Genomic DNA, 19,349 nt, shown 5'->3' with positions numbered 1-19,349 from the left:
CACCACTATGCACTTAGCTCAGATTAATTTGTTCATCGTTTCTGATCACACACAATTACTCTATTTCCACACTTTATTGATAGAAGCAAGGCTTAAGGATGCATTTTGGATTTGTTCTGAGCTGCATTTTTTTCTTCCATCCTCTTTTCAGTGGCTATGGTCAGTACACTGGCACCACGAGCTTTATTGATTTCTGCAATTCAGCAAACTTCTCATTGGCTAATAAATGGGTCTAAGTTCTAATAGGAACAAAAGTGAAAAATCAAAGAAGAGAAGGCAAGAATGTTGAGCATATTATTTTAAAACTATATTTTAAATAATGTACAAGTAATAAATTTAGAAAATGGTAGATTTATAAAATGAACTCACTTGGCTGCCAATGAATCTTATTAGTATAGAGACTAGTATGAGACTATAAAATATTCTTTAGGGATCAAAGTTTTCTTATCAGTTAGATGATATAAACAGTGTATATTTGTTAACTTCTTTTTTCTTATTGTTTGGTTTGGGTTTTTCTATTTAAGCAACTATATATAGTTTTTGGTGACAGAATACACATTGTTAGGCATCTCTATTACTGAAATTTAGCATAAAAGAAGCTCCTTATGGAGTTGGCTTCGAACGTGGCAATCAAGCCACTGGGTAAAATGTCCTTGTTCCTGCCACACACAGAATTCTGCCTAAAAATGGGCAATTTGGGTACAGGCAGAGTCGAGGGTCAAACTCTGCCAAGACAGCTTAAGCAAGTTTTCCATAGTTCCTTCCTCACTAATATATCCACCAGATATATTGGGCCAGAAGGCTGAAGATGATGCTACAACGTTATAGAGTTTTGGGTGACTGTTCAGGCAGCAAGCTGTCTCTGTCATTTTCTCACTTGAGAAGCTGCTAACCTGTACTTCCTGTCTATGCAGAAAATCAATTTTATTCCTTCTCAAGTCTCTGATGGGGTTGAAGACCAGATAGTTTAGTTTTACAACTAAGCTTAGTTGTTAGGATTTAAGATGTTTTTAGGTCTAGATAGATGTTTTAAGTTGATAAAGATGAGATATGATAGATATTGATTTACATTCAGAAGTTTAGATGCACCTAGATAGAAAAGATGATTTCTTCAAAGTTGCCTAATACAAATACCCAAAACACTATGAATGAAACATTTATATAATTTCGTATTGTTACATTGTTCTTGTTTTAGGCAGTGTACTGTATATATGGATATTACTGTCAATGTATATGTAAATAAAGAAAATAATTTAAAAAGTAAAAAAGAAGTTTAGTAAAAAAAAATTATGTTCTCGATAGAATTTTCTATTTTTTTATCTCTCTTGGTATTTAAATAGAGAAGTTTTTATGATATTTCCATGGTATGAAGTTAATTTTAATAAAATGATACATTTAAATTTTATTTTTTAGTATAAGATGGGCTTATTTCTTTGAAGGTTTTAAGTGTTATTGTCGTAGTTTGTGTTTCAATTCTGTGAAGAGACAACATGACCATAGTAACTCTTAAAAAGGAAAACATTCAATTTAGGGCATATTTATAATTTCAGAGTTTTAGTCCAGTATCATCATGGCAGGAAGCAAGGCAGTGTGCCAGCAGACATGGTGCTAGAGGAGCCGAGAGTTCTGCATCTTGATCCACAGACAGCAAAAGGAGACTGTGTGTCATCCTGTGTATAGCTTGAGAATATAAGACCTCAAAGCCCGTCTCCACAGACATCTTCCTCCAACAAGGCAATATCTACTCCACCAAGTTCACACCTCCTAGTAGTGCCACTCCCTGTGAGCCAAGCACTCAAACAGCTAAGTCTATGGAGCCATAACTGCACAATCACCACATTCCATTCTTTGGTCCCCATAGGCTTACAGCCATAACATAATGCAAAATGAAGTCAGTCTAACTTCAGAAATCCCTATAGTCTATCACAGTCTCAGCAGTGTTTAAAGTCCAAAGATCAAAGTCTCGTCTGAGATTCATGGACTCTTAACAGTGCCCTCTAAAATAAAAATAAAAAATCAAATCACATATTTCCAACATAATAACGGGGCAGAATATATATTACTGTTCCCAAACGGAGGAAAGGCGGGACAGTGAGGAAATACTGGGCCAAAGTCCAACCCAGCCCAAAGACCAAAACCAGCTGGACAAACTCCAAACTCTGCATTTCCGTGCCTCCAACTCTTTTCACCTTGACTGACTGAAATATACTTCTTTGTCTCCAGCTGGTCCCACCCCTTTAGCAGCTCTTCTTGGCAGTTATCCTACGGCTCTGGCATCTCTAGCCTTTTGGGGGATTTCAAGGCAATCCAGGCTTCATCTTCGCAGCTTCACACATAAATCACTGGTGAATGAAGATGAAATATTAATATGTCAGCTGCTATCTCCAGTTCTAACCCTTAAAAAAAAGTGTATGAGTGAGATACTAGTTTACAGGATCTAAACACATATTCCAGATCCTAGCTAATTACGAGGTTTTTCTAGAGTGAATTATTAGTGTTATAAAGACCGGGTCTCATGTCGCCCAGGTCAGCTTCAAACTTGCTGAACATTCGACCTTTCTGCTGCTGTGTCCTAGGACTTGTGATTCTTGGCTATTTTTGAAAATTAAGAAACAAACAATTAATTTTCTTATTATTATATTTTTATTCTTTAAAACATATTTTAAATGTAAGTATATATTTGGATATATTCTTCTCCTCTACCAGGTCCTTTCTGATCTTCCCCTTCACCCACCCTTTAAGTTCTATGCAAAAAACAAAAATATAAATACAGGAGGATCCAAGATGGCGGCGAGCAGTGTGGACCGCGTTTGGAGGCTCCAGTGAACAATTCAGGGAATTGCACAGATTTCTGAGCCAGGAACACCGAGGTCCAAACATCACGGCAGCGGGAGTGCTCCACGGTTCGGAGGGACCAGGGTGCGGAGGACCTGCGTGCCCCTGCACACGGGAAGAGTGTGGTTTTTCTCTGATCGGAGCGGCAGCGGCAGAGGCAGCAGCACCAGCGGCACCAGCAGCGGCGGCTGAGGTTTGCAGCTCATAGCCTTCCGGTGGAGGCGATTGGTGTGGTGGCTGGTGGGAATTGCTGCGGGAGAGGGGACTCGGGGCAGGATTTGGGTCGCGTGGAGCCTTTGGATCCAGACTGAACTCGGCGGACAGTTCGGCCCCAGAGTCCCGGGTATTTGCCCGGCCCAGCAAACAATTCTGCCTGGGGCACTAACTCAGCGTGGCCATAGCTCCCCTGCTGTGGTGCAGGCTTAGTTGAGCACGCTGCTCCACACTGGGCACCACCTCAGCTCAGCGGCAGCTCCCCTGCGGGGACACAGTCCGGGCGGAGCGCTTGTTCCACCACTGGCGCTGGCTCAGAGCGGCCGCAGTTCTCCTGCTGTGGCGCAGGCTTGGTGACGTGCTTGGTTCCATCCTGGGCACCACCTCAGCTCAGCGGCAGCTCCCCTGCGGGGACGCAGTCCGGGCGGAGCACTTGTTCCACCACTGGCGCTAACTCAGAGCAGCCGCAGTTCTCCTGCTGTGGCGCAGGCTTGGTGACGTGCTCGGTTCCATCCTAGGCACCACCTCAGCTCAGCGGCAGCTCCCCTGCGGTGACACAGTCTGGGCGGAGCACTTGTTCCACCACTGGCGCTAACTCAGAGCAGCCGCAGTTCTCCTGCTGTGGCGCAGGCTTGGTGACGTGCTCGGTTCCATCCTAGGCACCACCTCAGCTCAGCGGCAGCTCCCCTGCGGTGACACAGTCCGGGCAGAGCACTTGTTCCACCACTGGCGCTAACTCAGAGCAGCCGCAGTTCTCCTGCTGTGGCGCAGGCTTGGTGACGTGCTCGGTTCCATCCTAGGCACCACCTCAGCTCAGCGGCAGCTCCCCTGCGGGGACACAGTGCGGGCGGAGCACTTGTTCCACCACTGGCACTAACTCAGAGCAGCCGCAGTTCTCCTGCTGTGGCACAGGCTGGACAGAGCTCTCGGTTCCACCAGCTCTAAGACTCTGGTTGGACACAGTGTGCAGTTTGAATCCAGAATTCCTGGCTGAGATTGGTGGTCAGTTCGGGCCCTGAGTCAGTAACTGACCACAGCACGCACTTTGGGCCAAAAGGCCCTAGTGGAGCTTGGTGCGTAGTCCCAGCCCAAAAAATTCTGGCTGGACCCTGTGTGCATTTTGGGCCCAAAATCCCTAGCTGAGCTTGGCAGACGGTTCAGGCCCTGAGAATCTAGCTGAGTTCTGCCCGTGGTTCGGTCCCAGTGCTCCTGGCTGGACTTGGCAGGGAAGCCAGAAGGCTGTGGATACCTTGGCCTGACCCAACGCTCATTCAGAGACCCAGAACAATTGCAGGATCCACAGCAGAGGGGGACTGAGGATCACTGGCTGTGAGAGACCAGAACAACAGGGCTAACCTCCTAACATCCACACCAGTGAAGCTTTGAGCTCGCAGCCTAGGGAAATCGTAAGAAAACAAGTGAATCTATCGTCAGACACCCTCCATTCAACTCTGGAAGCTACCCAACAAAAACAAAGACGGCAAGATGTCTAAAGGACAACGAAAAAGCATACGCAAAAAACCCCAAAACAACATGGCGTCTCCAGTTTCCAGCTATCCCAAAGAAAACCACCCAGAGAACTCAAATACAACGGAAATACAAGAAAATGACCTCAAATCCTTAGTAATGAGGATGATAATGGAGGAAACAAATAAAATTCGTAATCAAATGCAGGAAGACGCAGACAAACAGGTAAGAGACATAAAAGAAGCACATAGAGTGGAACTGGAAAAATTGCAGGAAAATGCAAACAACCAGATGAAAGAAATAACTAAAACGGTTCAAGCTCTGAAGACCTATAAAGAGGCAATGGAAGAAACTCAGGAATATACAAAAAATCAGATGAAAGAAATCAAAAAATCAGTTCAAGATCTGAAAATGAAAATGGATTCAATGATAAACACACAGACAGAAGAAAAACGAGAACGTGAGACCTCAGAGAAGAAGGCGAGCAACACAGAGGTGAGCTTTTCTAACAGAATCCAAGAGATGGAAGAACGAATCTCAGGGCTAGAAGATACAATCACAGATATTGAATCAACCATTAAAGAAAATGCCAAATCTGGAAAACTCCTGACACAAAACATCCAAGAAATTAAGGACACCATGAAAAGAAGAAATCTGAGGATAATAGGCATTGAAGAAAGAGAAGACATCAGACTCCAGGGCCCAGAAACTATTCTCAACAAAATCATAGAAGAAAATTTCCCCAATCTAAAGAAAGAGATGCCTATAAACATACAAGAGGCCTACAGAACACCAAATAGAATTGACCAGAAAAGAAAAACTGCCCGCCACATAATAATCAAAACACAAAACATGCAGAACAAAGAAAAAATATTAAAAGCTGCAAGGGAAAAGGGCCAAATAACATTTAATGGTAAACCTATCAGAATTACACCTGACTTCTCAGCAGAGACCATAAAAGCCAGAAGGGCCTGGACAGAGATCCTGCAAACCCTAAGAGAACACAGATGCCAGGCCAGACTACTTTACCCAGCAAAATTATCAATAACCATTGATGGAGAAAACAAAATATTCCATGACAAAAACAAATTCAAACAGTACCTATCCACAAACCCAGCTTTACAGAAGGTACTAGAAGGAAAACTCCATCCCAAAGGGTCAAGCTACAACCAAAACTACCCAGGAAATAGATAACTATCCCATGGCAAAAACACAACTACACAAACGCTCGACTGGAAACAACATCAAAATTAAGACTCTTAACAGTCACTGGTCATTAATATCTCTCAACATCAATGGCCTCAATTCTCCAATAAAAAGACACAGACTAACTGAATGGGTACATAAACAAGACCCAACATTCTTCTGCATCCAAGAAACACATCTCACCCATAATGAAAGGCATTACCTCAGGGTAAAAGGTTGGAAAAAAATATTCCAAGCAAATGGTCACAAGAAGCAAGCAGGTGTAGCCATTTTAGTATCAAACAAAATAGACTTTCAACCAAAATTAATCAAAAGGGATGAGGAAGGACACTTCATACTCATCAAAGGTAAAGTCAACCAAGATGACATCACAATTCTGAACATCTATGCTCCCAATACAAGGGCACCCACATATGTAAAAGATCTCCTAAAAAAGCTTAAACCACACATCGATCCCCACACAATAATAGTGGGAGACTTCAACACCCCACTCTCACTGAAGGATAAGTCATTGAAACAGAAACTAAGCCGAGAAATAACATCATTAACCAATGCCATGGGTCAAATGGATCTAACAGATATCTATAGAACCTTTCACCCAAACAAGAAAGAATACACCTTCTTCTCTGCACCCCATGGAACCTTCTCCAAAATTGATCACATCGTAGGTCACAAAGCAAGCCTCAACAGATACAAGAGGATTGAAATAATACCTTGTATCCTATCAGATCACCATGCTCTTAGGCTGCAATTCAACAACAACAGAAATAACAAAAAGCCTACACGTTTGTGGAAACTAAACAACTCTCTGCTAAATGACACCTGGGTCAGGGAAGAAATAAAGAAAGAAATCAAGGAGTTTCTGAAATTCAATGAAAATGAAGAAACAACATACCCAAATTTGTGGGATACATTGAAAGCAGTGCTAAGAGGAAAATTCATTGCACTAAGTGCCTTTAAAAAGAAATTGGAAACATCACACATAAGCATCTTAACAACACAACTGGAAGCCCTAGAAAAAAAAGAAGCAGAAACACCCAAGAGGAGTAGACGCCTGGAAATTATCAAACTCAGGGCTGAAATTAACAAATTAGAAACTAAGAAAACAGTCCAAAGAATCAACAAAACCAAAAGCTGGTTCTTTGAGAAAATCAACAAGATAGACAGACCATTAGCCAAACTAACTAAAAGGCAGAGAGACAGTATTGAAATCAACAAAATCAGAAATGAAAAGGGAGACATAACAACAGACACTGAAGAAATTCAAAGAATCATAAGATCCTACTTTGAAGGCATATACGCCACAAAATTTGAAAATCTAAGGGAAATGGACGATTTTCTTGATCAAGTTCACTTGCCAAAGTTGAATGAAGAACAGATAAACAAGTTAAATAGTCCCATTTCCCCTACAGAAATAGAAGCAATCATCGATGGTCTCCCAACCAAAAAAAGCCCAGGGCCAGATGGTTTCAGTGCAGAATTCTACCAGACCTTTAAGGGCGAGCTAATACCGATACTCTTCAAGCTACTCCAAAAGATAGAAATGGATGGAAAATTACCAAATTCATTCTATGAGGCCATAGTCTCATTGATACCTAAACCTCACAAAGACTCAACAAAGAAAGAGAATTTCAGACCAATTTCTCTTATGAACATAGATGCAAAAATACTAAATAAAATACTTGCAAAACGAATACAGGAGCACATCAAAGATATCATTCATCATGACCAAGTAGGCTTCATTCCAGGCATGCAGGGATGGTTTAATATACGGAAATCCATCAATGTAATCCACCATATAAACAAACTGAAAATAAAAAACCATATGATCATCTCCTTGGATGCAGAGAAAGCATTTGATAAAATTCAACACCCATTCATGTTTAAAGTTTTAGAGAGATCGGGGATACAAGGCACTTTCCTCAACATAATAAAGGCTATATACAGCAAGCCAATAGCCAAAATCAAAGTAAATGGTGAGATACTCAAGGAAATTCCTCTCAAATCGGGAACAAGGCAAGGCTGCCCACTCTCTCCATATCTCTTCAATATAGTACTCGAAGTTCTAGCCAGAGCAATAAGACAACAAAAGGAGATCAAGGGTATCCAAATGGGAAAGGAGGAAGTCAAATTATCCCTCTTTGCAGATGATATGATAGTGTACATAAGTGACCCTCAAAACTCCACCAGAGAACTCCTAAAGCTGATAAACACCTTCAGCAAATTGGCTGGATACAAAATTAACTCAAAAAAGTCTGTAGCCTTCCTATACACAAATGACAAGCTTGCAGAGGAAGAAATTAGGAAAACCACACCCTTCACATTAGCCACAAGCAATATAAAATATCTAGGAGTTACCCTAACTAAGCAAGTGAAGGACTTGTATGAAAAAAATTTCGAAACTCTAAAGAAAGAGATTGAATATGAACTGAGAAGATGGCGTGATCTTCCTTGCTCATGGATCGGGAGAATTAACATAGTAAAAATGGCCATCCTACCAAAAGCAATCTACAGATTCAATGCAATCCCTATCAAAATAACTACACAATTTTTTAAAGACATTGAAAGTTCAATTCTGAACTTCATATGGAAAAACAAAAAACCCAGAATAGCTAAAACAATCTTGTACAATAAAAGATGCTCCGGAGGAATCTCCATACCTGATCTCAAACTGTACTATAAAGCAATAGTACTTAAAACAGCATGGTACTGGCACAGCAACAGGCTGGTTGATCAGTGGAATCGAATCGAAGACCCAGGTATGAATCCACACACATATGGTCACTTGATTTTTGACAAAGAAGCCAAATCCATTCAATGGAAAAAGGATAGCATCTTCAACAAATGGTGTTGGTCTAACTGGAGGTCTATGTGTAAAAAAATGAAACTGGACCCATATTTGTCACCTTGCACAAAACTCAAATCCAAGTGGATTAAAGACCTCAACATAAAACCAGAGACACTAAGCCACTTAGAAGAAAAAGTGGGAAAGAGCCTGGAACATATTGGTACAGGAGACAACTTCCTGAACAGAACACCAACGGCCCAGGCCTTAATGTCAACCATTAATAAATGGGACCTCATGAGGCTGAGAAGCTTCTGTAAGGCAGGAGACACTGTCAAGAGAACAAAGCGACAGCCTACAGACTGGGAAAAAATCTTCACCAACCCTACATCTGACAAAGGTCTAATATCCAAAATATATAAAGAACTCAAGAAATTAAACACCACCAAACCGAATAACCCAATTGAGAAATGGGGCTTGGAACTAAACAGAGAATTCTCAACAGAGGAGTATCAAATGGCTGAGAAACACTTAAAGAAATGCTCAACCTCCTTAGTCATCAGGGAAATGCAAATCAAAACAACTCTGAGATTCCATCTTACACCCATCAGAATGGCTAAGATCAAAAATTCAAGCGACACCACATGCTGGCGAGGATGTGGGGAGAGAGGAACACTCCTTCATTGCTGGTGGGAATGCAAACTAGTACAGCCACTTTGGAAATCTATCTGGTGCTATCTCAGAAAAATGGGAATAGGGCTTCCTCAAGACCCAGCTATTCCACTCCTTGGAATATACCCAGAAGATGCTCTAGCACACAACAAGAAACTTTGCTCAACCATGTTCATAGCAGCCTTATTCATAATAGCCAGAACATGGAAACAGCCTAAGTGTCCCTCAGTAGAAGAGTGGATAAAGAAACTGTGGTACATATACACTATGGAATACTACTCAGCTATTAAAAACAAGGAATTCCCGAAATTTGTGGATAAATGGATTGAGCTAGAAATGATCATAATGAGTGAGTTAACCCAGAAGCAGAAAGAATCAAATGGTATATACTCACTTATATCTGCATACTAGCCCAAGGGGCATGTCCCACGAAAGCCTTCACTTACCAGGAAACTGGGACAGAGGGGAAGGCATCCTATTGGGACTCTAAATGAGAGACGCATGGGAGAACAGCAAAATAAAAGGATCCAGAGGGTCCTAGAAATCTACAAGTAGAACAATATGATAGGCAGATTTGGGCCCAGGGGTCCCGCTCAAACTAAGGCACCAGCCAAGGACAATACAGGAGGTAAACTTTAAACCCCTTCCCAGATCTAGCCAATGGTCAGAATATTCTCCACAGTTGAGTGGAGAGTGTGATACGACTTTCTCACGTACTCTGGTGCCTCACATTTGACCATGTCCCCTGGAGGGGGAGACCTGGTAGCACTCAGAGGAAGGACAGCAAGTAGCCAAGAAGAGACTTGATACCCTATGAGAATATATAGGGGGAGGTAATCCCCCTCAGGAACAGTCATAGGGGAGGGGAATAATGGGAAAATGGGGGGGGGAGGAATGGGAGGATACAAGGGATGGGATAAACATTGAGATGTAACAAGAATAAATTAATAAAAAAAAAAATAAAAAAAAAAAATATAAATACAACAAAATCCAAAACTAAGAAAACAAAATAAAACACTATCCCCCAAAATAACAAACAAATAAACAAACAAAGAAACACTGGAACCAAATATAAGCACACACAAAAACTATAGAGTCCATTATACACTGGAAAAGTACTCCTGAACATGAGACTTGCCCTTGCGTGTCACTCTACTGGAGATAACTCCTTAAATACTCCTTTCTTAGCTGTCTCTCCCAACCACTTCCTCACTTGATTCTCCCTTTCCACACCCCCCCATCCAAACTCTTATCTATTGCATTTCCCTTTTTTTTTTTTTATTATTAATTTATTCTTATTTGGCACCATGGTGGTGACATGGAGAATCACAACCTTAGCTCAAAGCTACAATATTTTTGACAACAAGAAAAAGGAGCTCATCTTCATCGACAGAAGCCCGTGATCACTACGTATAAAAATAATTGCCAAGGTTTCACCAAACACTATTCATGACAGTGAGGAGAAGAGTATTCATTTTAAATGCCAAGAAATGAAATATCTTCTAAAATGTTTTTTAAGTGCAACTGTTATTTTCCAAAAGAAAGTGAATGGACTATAAAGTGCTTCAATGTGATAGTTCATATTTTCATGTTTTGTTTTATTTCAAGGAAATGTCCAAAGTAAGAAAACACTCTATCTCTTCCTCTGCTGCTCATTTTTCTCTTTGTCTCTCTGTCTGCTTGCCCCCTCCCCACACTCTCCATTCTTCCCTCACTTCTGATTTCTCTCACTCCCACGGTCTTCTATTTTTTTCTCTTACTCTTAAGGGGAAACCCTTGTTATATGTAAAAGAAAAACAAGCATTAAGAGAATAAAATTGTTTTAACTGATGTTTGTATTTTCTTATTTTATTTTATTTTTAAAAATCATTTATTTATTACGTATATAGTGTTTTGTCTGCATGTACACCAGAGGAGGACACCAGGGAGATCTTATTATAGATGGTTGTGAGATGGCTGCTGGGACTTGAACTCAGGACCTTTGGAAAAGCAGCCAGTGCTCTTAGCCTCTGAGGCATCTCTCCAGTCTCTGCACTTTCTTATTTTAAACAGAATATTAATGCTAAATAAGGTCTATAAAATATAAGACATAGAGAATAAAATAACTTTTATCTTTCATGAGCCTCAAAGTTTATACTTTAGAGCACTGGTTAGTTATGTGCAGGGCTCAGACAGAGTTGCCTAAGTTCAACCCCAGAGGACATCGTTGCATGATTGGCAGTGATTCCCCTGATGTTTTGCCTTTGAAACTGCCTTTCAGGATGTGATATGTACCATTAGAGGGAATAGATGGAGTCAAACAGCTCATATCTGTCCATATGCAAGCCTGTAAGTATAGGGTACTAGTGCTTAAGGGTATTTTAATCAATAAGGGGCAGTGTATCCTATATGAATGATTCACAGATTCATTTTATAAAATGTCTCAGATGGTCCAGAGAAGGCACACCAGTGACCTGAGTGGTGAGAGGCTGCAACACATTCTTTATTGGATCTTTCTTCTTTTGTTTACATCCCCTTCCCTGCTCATGTCCTACCACCTGGGATCATGTTATGCAGCCACTGGTACAAAAAGTGCTTTAGAATCTTTGCTCTTCAAGATCCCAGGATGAGACAATATGATTGCAAATTAGTAAAACAATTTAGCAATGTAGGTCATGAATATTTACAATATTATTGAGGAATAACTAAATTCTATGAATCACTATAAGAAAAAAAAAAACTAAGCTGTAAGATTGGAGGACTGATTCTTACTTCTCTTTGTAAATATGAGCTCTGGCAGAAGGGATGGACTGAAATCCCCTGGCAATACTGACCTGGGTATGCATTGTTTTTCAGTGCAGAAAATCTAAAATAAACTATCCCTTTACACTGAGCTCTAGGAAATAAAAGCCAAAAATCTACTCAAAATGTGCTTCCAGGATTGTAGCATTAACATAGTACCAACACAAAGAGTCAACCCTAACCCTACCAGATACAGTACAACATATCCAAATTATCTCAGCAGCTACCCTGGTCTGGTGCCGAGGTCTGCAATTACAGTCACTCAGGACGCTGAGGCAGGAAGATGGCCAGTGCAAGCCTTACCTGGGTGATAGACTATATTCAAGGCCAGCCTAGACAATTAATTGAGACCTTCTCAAAGTAAAAAGTGTAAAGAAGGCTAGAGCAATACCTCGGAGATTGTTTAGTTTTGGTTCAATACCAAGTAGTAGAGTGAAAGAAAAAAATATTTAATCTTGTAAATGAATATTCAAATGATAAATGAACTTTTTAAATGTTAGAGATCATATTTTATAATTCAGTATCCTTTTATCTCTTAGGTTCTCTGACCATGATTTCCATATTATCTCTGTATTTTGGGAGAGGGGTTGGTGTCATTTTAGTGTTGTATAATTTCTCATATATGCTAAATAGTGTATATAATTTTAATTAGACAAAATATATGAAGCCAAATAAAATTCACGAAATGAAAACAACTTGTATGCTATATAAAAACAAACAAACAAAGAGACTTGATACCCTGTGAGCATATACAGAGGGAAGAGGTCCTCCTCAGCCACAGTAATAGGGGAGGGGAGTAAGGGGAAAATGGGAGGGAGGGAGGAACAGGAGGATACAAGGGATGGGATAATAATTTAGATATAACATGAATAAATTAATAAAATATATTTTAAAAAACCCAAAACAAACAAATAAATAAAAAACCCCAACCAAATAAGCAAAACATATTTTAATTTCTAAAGAAAGTATTTGCAATTACAAATTTTAGGCTAAGCCAAGTTAACACTTCACAATTCGAAAGTTCTGTAGAATCTTAACTATAAAAAGCCCAATTGTTCTGCTCAAACTATGGCACCAACGAAACCCCAAGCCAGATCTAGCCAATGGACAGAACATTCTCCACAGTTGAGTGGAGAGCAGGGACTGACTTTCATATGAACTCTGGTGCCCCATATTTGACCAGGTCCCCTTGATGGGGAGGCCCGGTGGCACTCAGAGGAAGGATAACAGGCTAACAAAAAGAGACTTGACACCCTATGAGCATATACAGGGGGAGGAGGTCCCCCTCAGTCACAGTCATAGGGGAGGGGAGTAGGGTGAAAGTGGGATGGAGAGAGGAATGGGAGGATATAAGGGCTGGGATAACAACTGAGATGTAATATGAATAAATTAATTAAAAATAAATAAATATTACCTATGAATATAAGCCCAACTACTATGGTGCCTGGATTTCTAAAATTTCTAAAAATAATTCAGAGCCTTTTTGCAGTGATATATTTAATTAGTAGGGTAGCACAGTATCAACCTCTGAACTAAGTTTATGTAAATAAGTGAAAATTGACCCTAAGTCACATTTAAAAAATTTAAAGTATAGTACTGCAGATTTTATCAGGTTAACATTTAACAATTACTCTATGTTAGATTCTAATTTGTTGAAAGCACGATGTAATTTAAAGGTAACAGAGACCCTTTGTGACATCACTTGACTATCTTACTTGAGCTAAGAAATTAAAGAGCTAAGTATTGTTAATTGTGCAATTAGGCCTTTTATAAACTAAATTGATAATTACAATTGCTGTCACCATTTGTAATTCTTTAGCACCTACAGGGGTGTGCTTTCTAGACTGGATCCCAGACTTTACCAGAGAAGAACGGCTACAGTGTTCTTTTTATGCACCCGGACACTGTACAGGAACTTCTGAGAGAATGTCTGCTGTTCAAATGCGTTGCTTGTGGCCCCCAGGAAAGCAGACAGCAGAGCTACCTGGCCCTGGGACCCTGCAAGCTGCGCGGCCCTGTGAAGCTGGGAGCTGCTGGCTGCCTTTGAAAGAAGCACACTTGGCTTTCCTGCTGCTTTTCTGTTGAAGATTGGCCCTGAAAAGCCCAGGATTCTTTAGAAGAATTAAGGAAAACCAAAACAAAACAGTGCTCTCTCTTTGGGCAGTAATTCTGTGAAAGAGATTAAGAAATATACTTGCTCATGACAGCAGGCAGCAACTAAACCCCAACAAAATTCACAGCCTGAAATCTCAGAAGAAAGGCTGTGTGCAGTGACTGGTTGTCTTTACTCAACAACTGTGTGCTGCATGGGAGGAGAACAGAAACCTTCTGTGGTTCTCAACCTATAGGTCAGGACCCATTTGTCTCTCTGTCTGTCTGTCTCTCCAAAAATATTTAAATTACAATTCATAACAGCAATAAATTATAGTGATGAAGTAGCAATGAAAATACTTTTATGGTTGGGGCCCCACAACATAGGGACTATAAAAAGGGTCTCAGCATTAGGAAGGCTAACAGGCACTGCAGTAGAGAAAGCAGGGAAGTAAACCGAGGGAACATGGGGAGAATAATAGTGTAAAGACTAGAAAAGCCTGAACACTGGACTGCAAAGAGAACTATATCATATAGGCAGTTCCCTATATGATACAAATGAGAGAAGAATGTTCTGAATAGGACTCCGTGTGCCCAGAAACTAAGAGCAACAATTGATAAGTGGTTTCCTATAAAGCTAAACAGATCCCATACATTTAAGGGAAAAAAAATCCCAGAAGGAAAAACCTATGGAATGGGAAAAGATCTTTGCCAGCTATACATCTGAGAGAGGGTTAATATCCTGAACGAATTTACAAAGAACACAAAAAGAGTCAAAAAAACAAAACACCTGATTTTTAAAGAAGCTATCAAATTAAACAGATAGTTCTTTTTAAAACATTTCACTAAGTATTTATCATCTTTAGCAATTAGGAAAATACAGAGTAAAACAACACTGAGATTGGGCCTGACCTAAATCAGAATGGGTAAATGAACAAACCACTGACAATAAGTTCTGGTGAGGGTTTGAAGAAAGAGAAATCTCATTCACTGTTAAATACTGCAAATTGATGCAGCTTTTCTGGAAGTCAGTGTGGAGAATCCTTAAAAACCTAAAAACAAATCTACCATATGAACCAAGTATACCACTCCTTGTTATGTCCGAAGGATCCAATATCCTACTCCAATAAACATTTGCTCAGGAATATTCATAGCTTCTCTATTTACAATAGCAATATACTTCAAAAGGTGAGTGGATAATAAAAATGTGGTGCTTACACAAAACGTAATCCTGTAGGCTTCACCTTTTCCAAACCCGCTTTATTTTGGGGTTCTTTAAATGAGTATACCTCCCTTCCACCCCACCTACCTTAGATAGGAGAGAGAGTAGATTTAGGGGAACAGGAGAAGTAGACTTGTTGAATTCCGTTCCTAGGAGCAATTTCTCTGATGTAGTCAGCAGGATTTCAGCAGACCTGCAATTCCACAAAAGTTGCTGCTGGAACCTGCAACAGCAGCCAGGCTAGGAGTGTCTCGAAGTGCAGTGATGAACATCCAAACAATACCAAGACCCAAAAAGTCCCAGCCTCTGGTTTTGGGCATATATATCCTGTCAGAGTCTGTACTAAGATGTCTTTCAGCTGGCAACAACCAAGCCCCCCAACTAAGTGGTTCAACTTTTTTGTTTTGTTTTTCTAGACAGGGTCTCTCTGTGTAGCCTTGGCTATCCTGGACTCACTTTGTAGACCAAGCTGGCCTTGAATTCACAGCAATCCACCTGCCTCTGCCTCCTAAGTGCTGGGATTAAAGGCCTGCACCACCACCGCCCTGCTGTGGTTCGACTTCTAAGTGGATAAACATCACCTGTTCTTTCACTAGTCTGTTCCCCATCCCATACTTGAGATCAAACGAAAGCATGTTTAAATCCACTGCATAGTACTACTTTCTCTTACTCAATGTTCTATTGCAGTGAAGAGATGCTATGACTATGGCAGTTCTTATAAAGAAAAGTGCTTAATTGGGGTTTGCTTACAGCTTCAGAGACTTAGGCTATTATAAGTATGGAGGGAAGCATGGCAGCACTCAGATAGCTAAGGTGCTGGAGAAGAAGCTGAGAGCTCTGTGTTTAGATCAGGAAGCAACAAGAAGAAAATGCCATTGGGTCTGGCTTAGATTTTGAAACTTAAAGCCCACCCCCCCCAATTGACACACTTCTTCCTACAAGGGCGCCTCACCTCAAACACAGAGTGCCACTGCCTAATCGTTTACATAGATGAACCTGTGAGGACCATTCTCAGTTATAAAAAAATAAAAAGAAACCATAGACTTTGCAGGTAAATGGATGGATAGATTTAGAAAACGTACTGAGTGAGGTAACACAGGTCTAGAAAAATAAATGCCACAGGCTCTGTCTTATTTATGGATCTTAGCTCCAAATATTTAGATATGAATATATAACCTGGAGCCCCTGCAGATACCAGGAAATGTAAAACAAAATCATGGGGGAAGATAAGGACCTGTGGAGAGGGGAAAAAGCAAGACACGGGCACGGAGAGTAAGAAAATGAATAAAAACAGAAGGAGGGACGGAGGAGGGATGAACTAAAGATATTGTAAACACTCAGAAAATCATATTATTTTGTGTTTGCTCATAATAACATGTTTTATGCCTATGCAAATATGTGTGTGTTTTTAAATTAAGCTTGAGATGACAATGTTCTCCCAAAAAGCTACACCCTATTTAACAAAAATTCAATTCTTTGACATGAGAAACCTCCTTTTTACTTGCTGTTTTGTGGAGTCCAAGATATTCCATAAACGATATCAGCTATTGCTATGGCCTTTGGCTGTATGCAGGAATATGAAGGTAAAAGCCTAATGTTGAAGACACCACACATTTTGAACACAGGATTTGGAGGAATCTGTATTTCACTGACCAGGAAGCCTCTTTCTTAAGGACTAGCCCTCAAAGCACCGGAAAGAGCCATGCAAGCTGCCAAGGGAGGAAAGCATCCAGCTTTTAGGCCTAAGAATCATAACAATGACCAGAATGGCAAAGTATTCCAAAAAGTTAAATAATGATGCTTATATCCTGGGGGTCTTCAGCATTTTATAAATTGGACTTGATAGGATGGAATTCACACCTGGTATTGTAAACCTAATTTAATACTCTTGGATGGTGATCCCAAAGATCCTAGAGGAGACCCTATTACTGTCAGTTCCACAAATGATTATAATTTCTAAGGGTGTTCTAAATATTTATCCTTATACCCATAGATAAATGCAGTTCTCACCCCTCATCCAAGAAATCACTGTTTTGCAAGAGAGTCTACTACAGACCACATCTTGTCAAAAGGCATAGAGCAACTGATGGCGAGAGGTCCAACCTCTGCTAAAAAGTTTAAAACATAACTTCTACACCTATGGCTCAGGAACTATCACGGGAGAGTAGGCACTAAGATTGTAAATGCCAGAAGACCAGGACATCTGCTACAAGATAGTGCCTGCTATATATGACAGGGCATCTGCACCTTTAATCTCAACAATAAGGTTGCCTAAACAAGAGATGACAACTGTCACCACCAGTTAACACTGCAGTCTGGAAAAGGCAAATCTTACAATGTCCTGTTCCAAGATGCAAAGCTACAGGCAATCAATGACTGCTGAGGAAGGAAGAAATCAGTCTGCTCCAGGAATGAACGCTCTGAGAGGTGATCCAATCCCAAACTGTCAGCCCTAAATACAGATACATGTTAGCAACACTAAACGAACTCCGTAGGAAGTATGTATATGTTTGTGTGTGTGTGTGTGTGTGTGTGTGTGTGTGTGTGTGCGCGTGTGTGTGTGTGATATGTAATAATTATAATTAAATAATGAGAATCCATAATTTTTCTGAATAGACAGGGAACATGGAGGGAGTTGGATATAAATGCAGTACTCATCTATGACATATAAAATAAATGAATTATATATAATACAATTTACTATATATAAATATAAAATACAAATTGTATGTATGTATATATGTTTGCATGTATAAATATGAAAAAGGTCAACAAAAATACCTGAAAATGATTTAATGACCTACCCATTCTTTCAAACAGACTTGGTAAATAAAGATCACGGTTTTTGAATGCACATCACGACACTTCAAGTACAGTTATGATTATTATTTTTCTCTGTTATATCATTTCACAGAACTCTTACTTCATATAGGAATATTGTCTAGTTTTAGGTAAAGCGAGTTAGATATATCCATGGAATACTGTGGCCTCTGTTTGTGTTGACTTATTTTCAGATATTCCTTAGGCTGGGAAGGCAAGAAACATACTAAATCTTTCAAACACATTGAACATTTGTAAAAATTTTATGTGCAGAATATTAAGCCCCATTCATGTGACTACAGAAAAATGCAAGGAGCACAAGAATGTTATTTCCAGAATCATATGTAATTTGAGTAGAAACTTCTTGTTAGTCATGTTCACCAGTTTCATAGATTCAATTATGTAGCCCAATATTATTCAACTTGTCCATCAGTAAGAATGAATTCAAGACCACTAAGAAACAGAGATGATATCAGAGTTAGAGCAAAGTCTACTTTTATAACCTAAATGCTGCATCTACAGAGTACTAGTTAGCTCTACCGGCTTGGCAGCTTATATAGCCAACTTCAGTACTTTGAAAGCCAATGCCCAAGGAGGAGGCTTTCATATAACTTCCATATTGATTTCTCTAAGTGATGTGACCCAGGTCTATGGTGTCTTCTGAAATATTATCTTACCTGAAAGTAAGACAACCAAAGGCAGCTGTTTTAATGAAAAATTGATCTTGGAAAGAGCAGGGGCAAGTTCGTCAGCAAGAGATCAGAACAGTCCTACAGTTCAGACCACTTCAGGTAGGCAAAGGCAAGCGAGTGTCCATTGGAGAATGAGCCTTAAGATCAATGACGGTGAAGCCATGGACATACCTGTACAAATGTATAACTGTAACCAGAGTTGATGTTTAAGTAGCATCATAATGGAGGGGGCAGTATGGGACATGACTATCAGAGTGGCTAGCTATGCTGTAGAGAACTCAAGTCTGAGAGCAATGGCATTAGCCATCATCAGAGTGAAGAGAACCTGCACTGCATAGGACACGGCTTCAGGTACTGGAGCACAGTCTCTTTCAGAAAATGTCAAATACAGTTATACCAGTTGATAATAATTCTACCAAAAAGACATTTGTACATATAAGAGGATTAGTTTTTGTTATGGATAGAAAGAAAGATCATATTTTGGATTTATGATCTGGGGTTGTCTTAATTCTTATATAATTTTAAATACTATACCAGATATTTTATCTCAAATCTACTTAATTTT

This window comes from Acomys russatus, chromosome 2 (genome assembly GCF_903995435.1).
Source record: "Acomys russatus chromosome 2, mAcoRus1.1, whole genome shotgun sequence".
Lineage (NCBI taxonomy): Eukaryota > Metazoa > Chordata > Mammalia > Rodentia > Muridae > Acomys > Acomys russatus.
The sequence above is the reverse complement of the archived record's forward strand: the minus strand, read 5'-3'. Positions refer to the sequence as shown.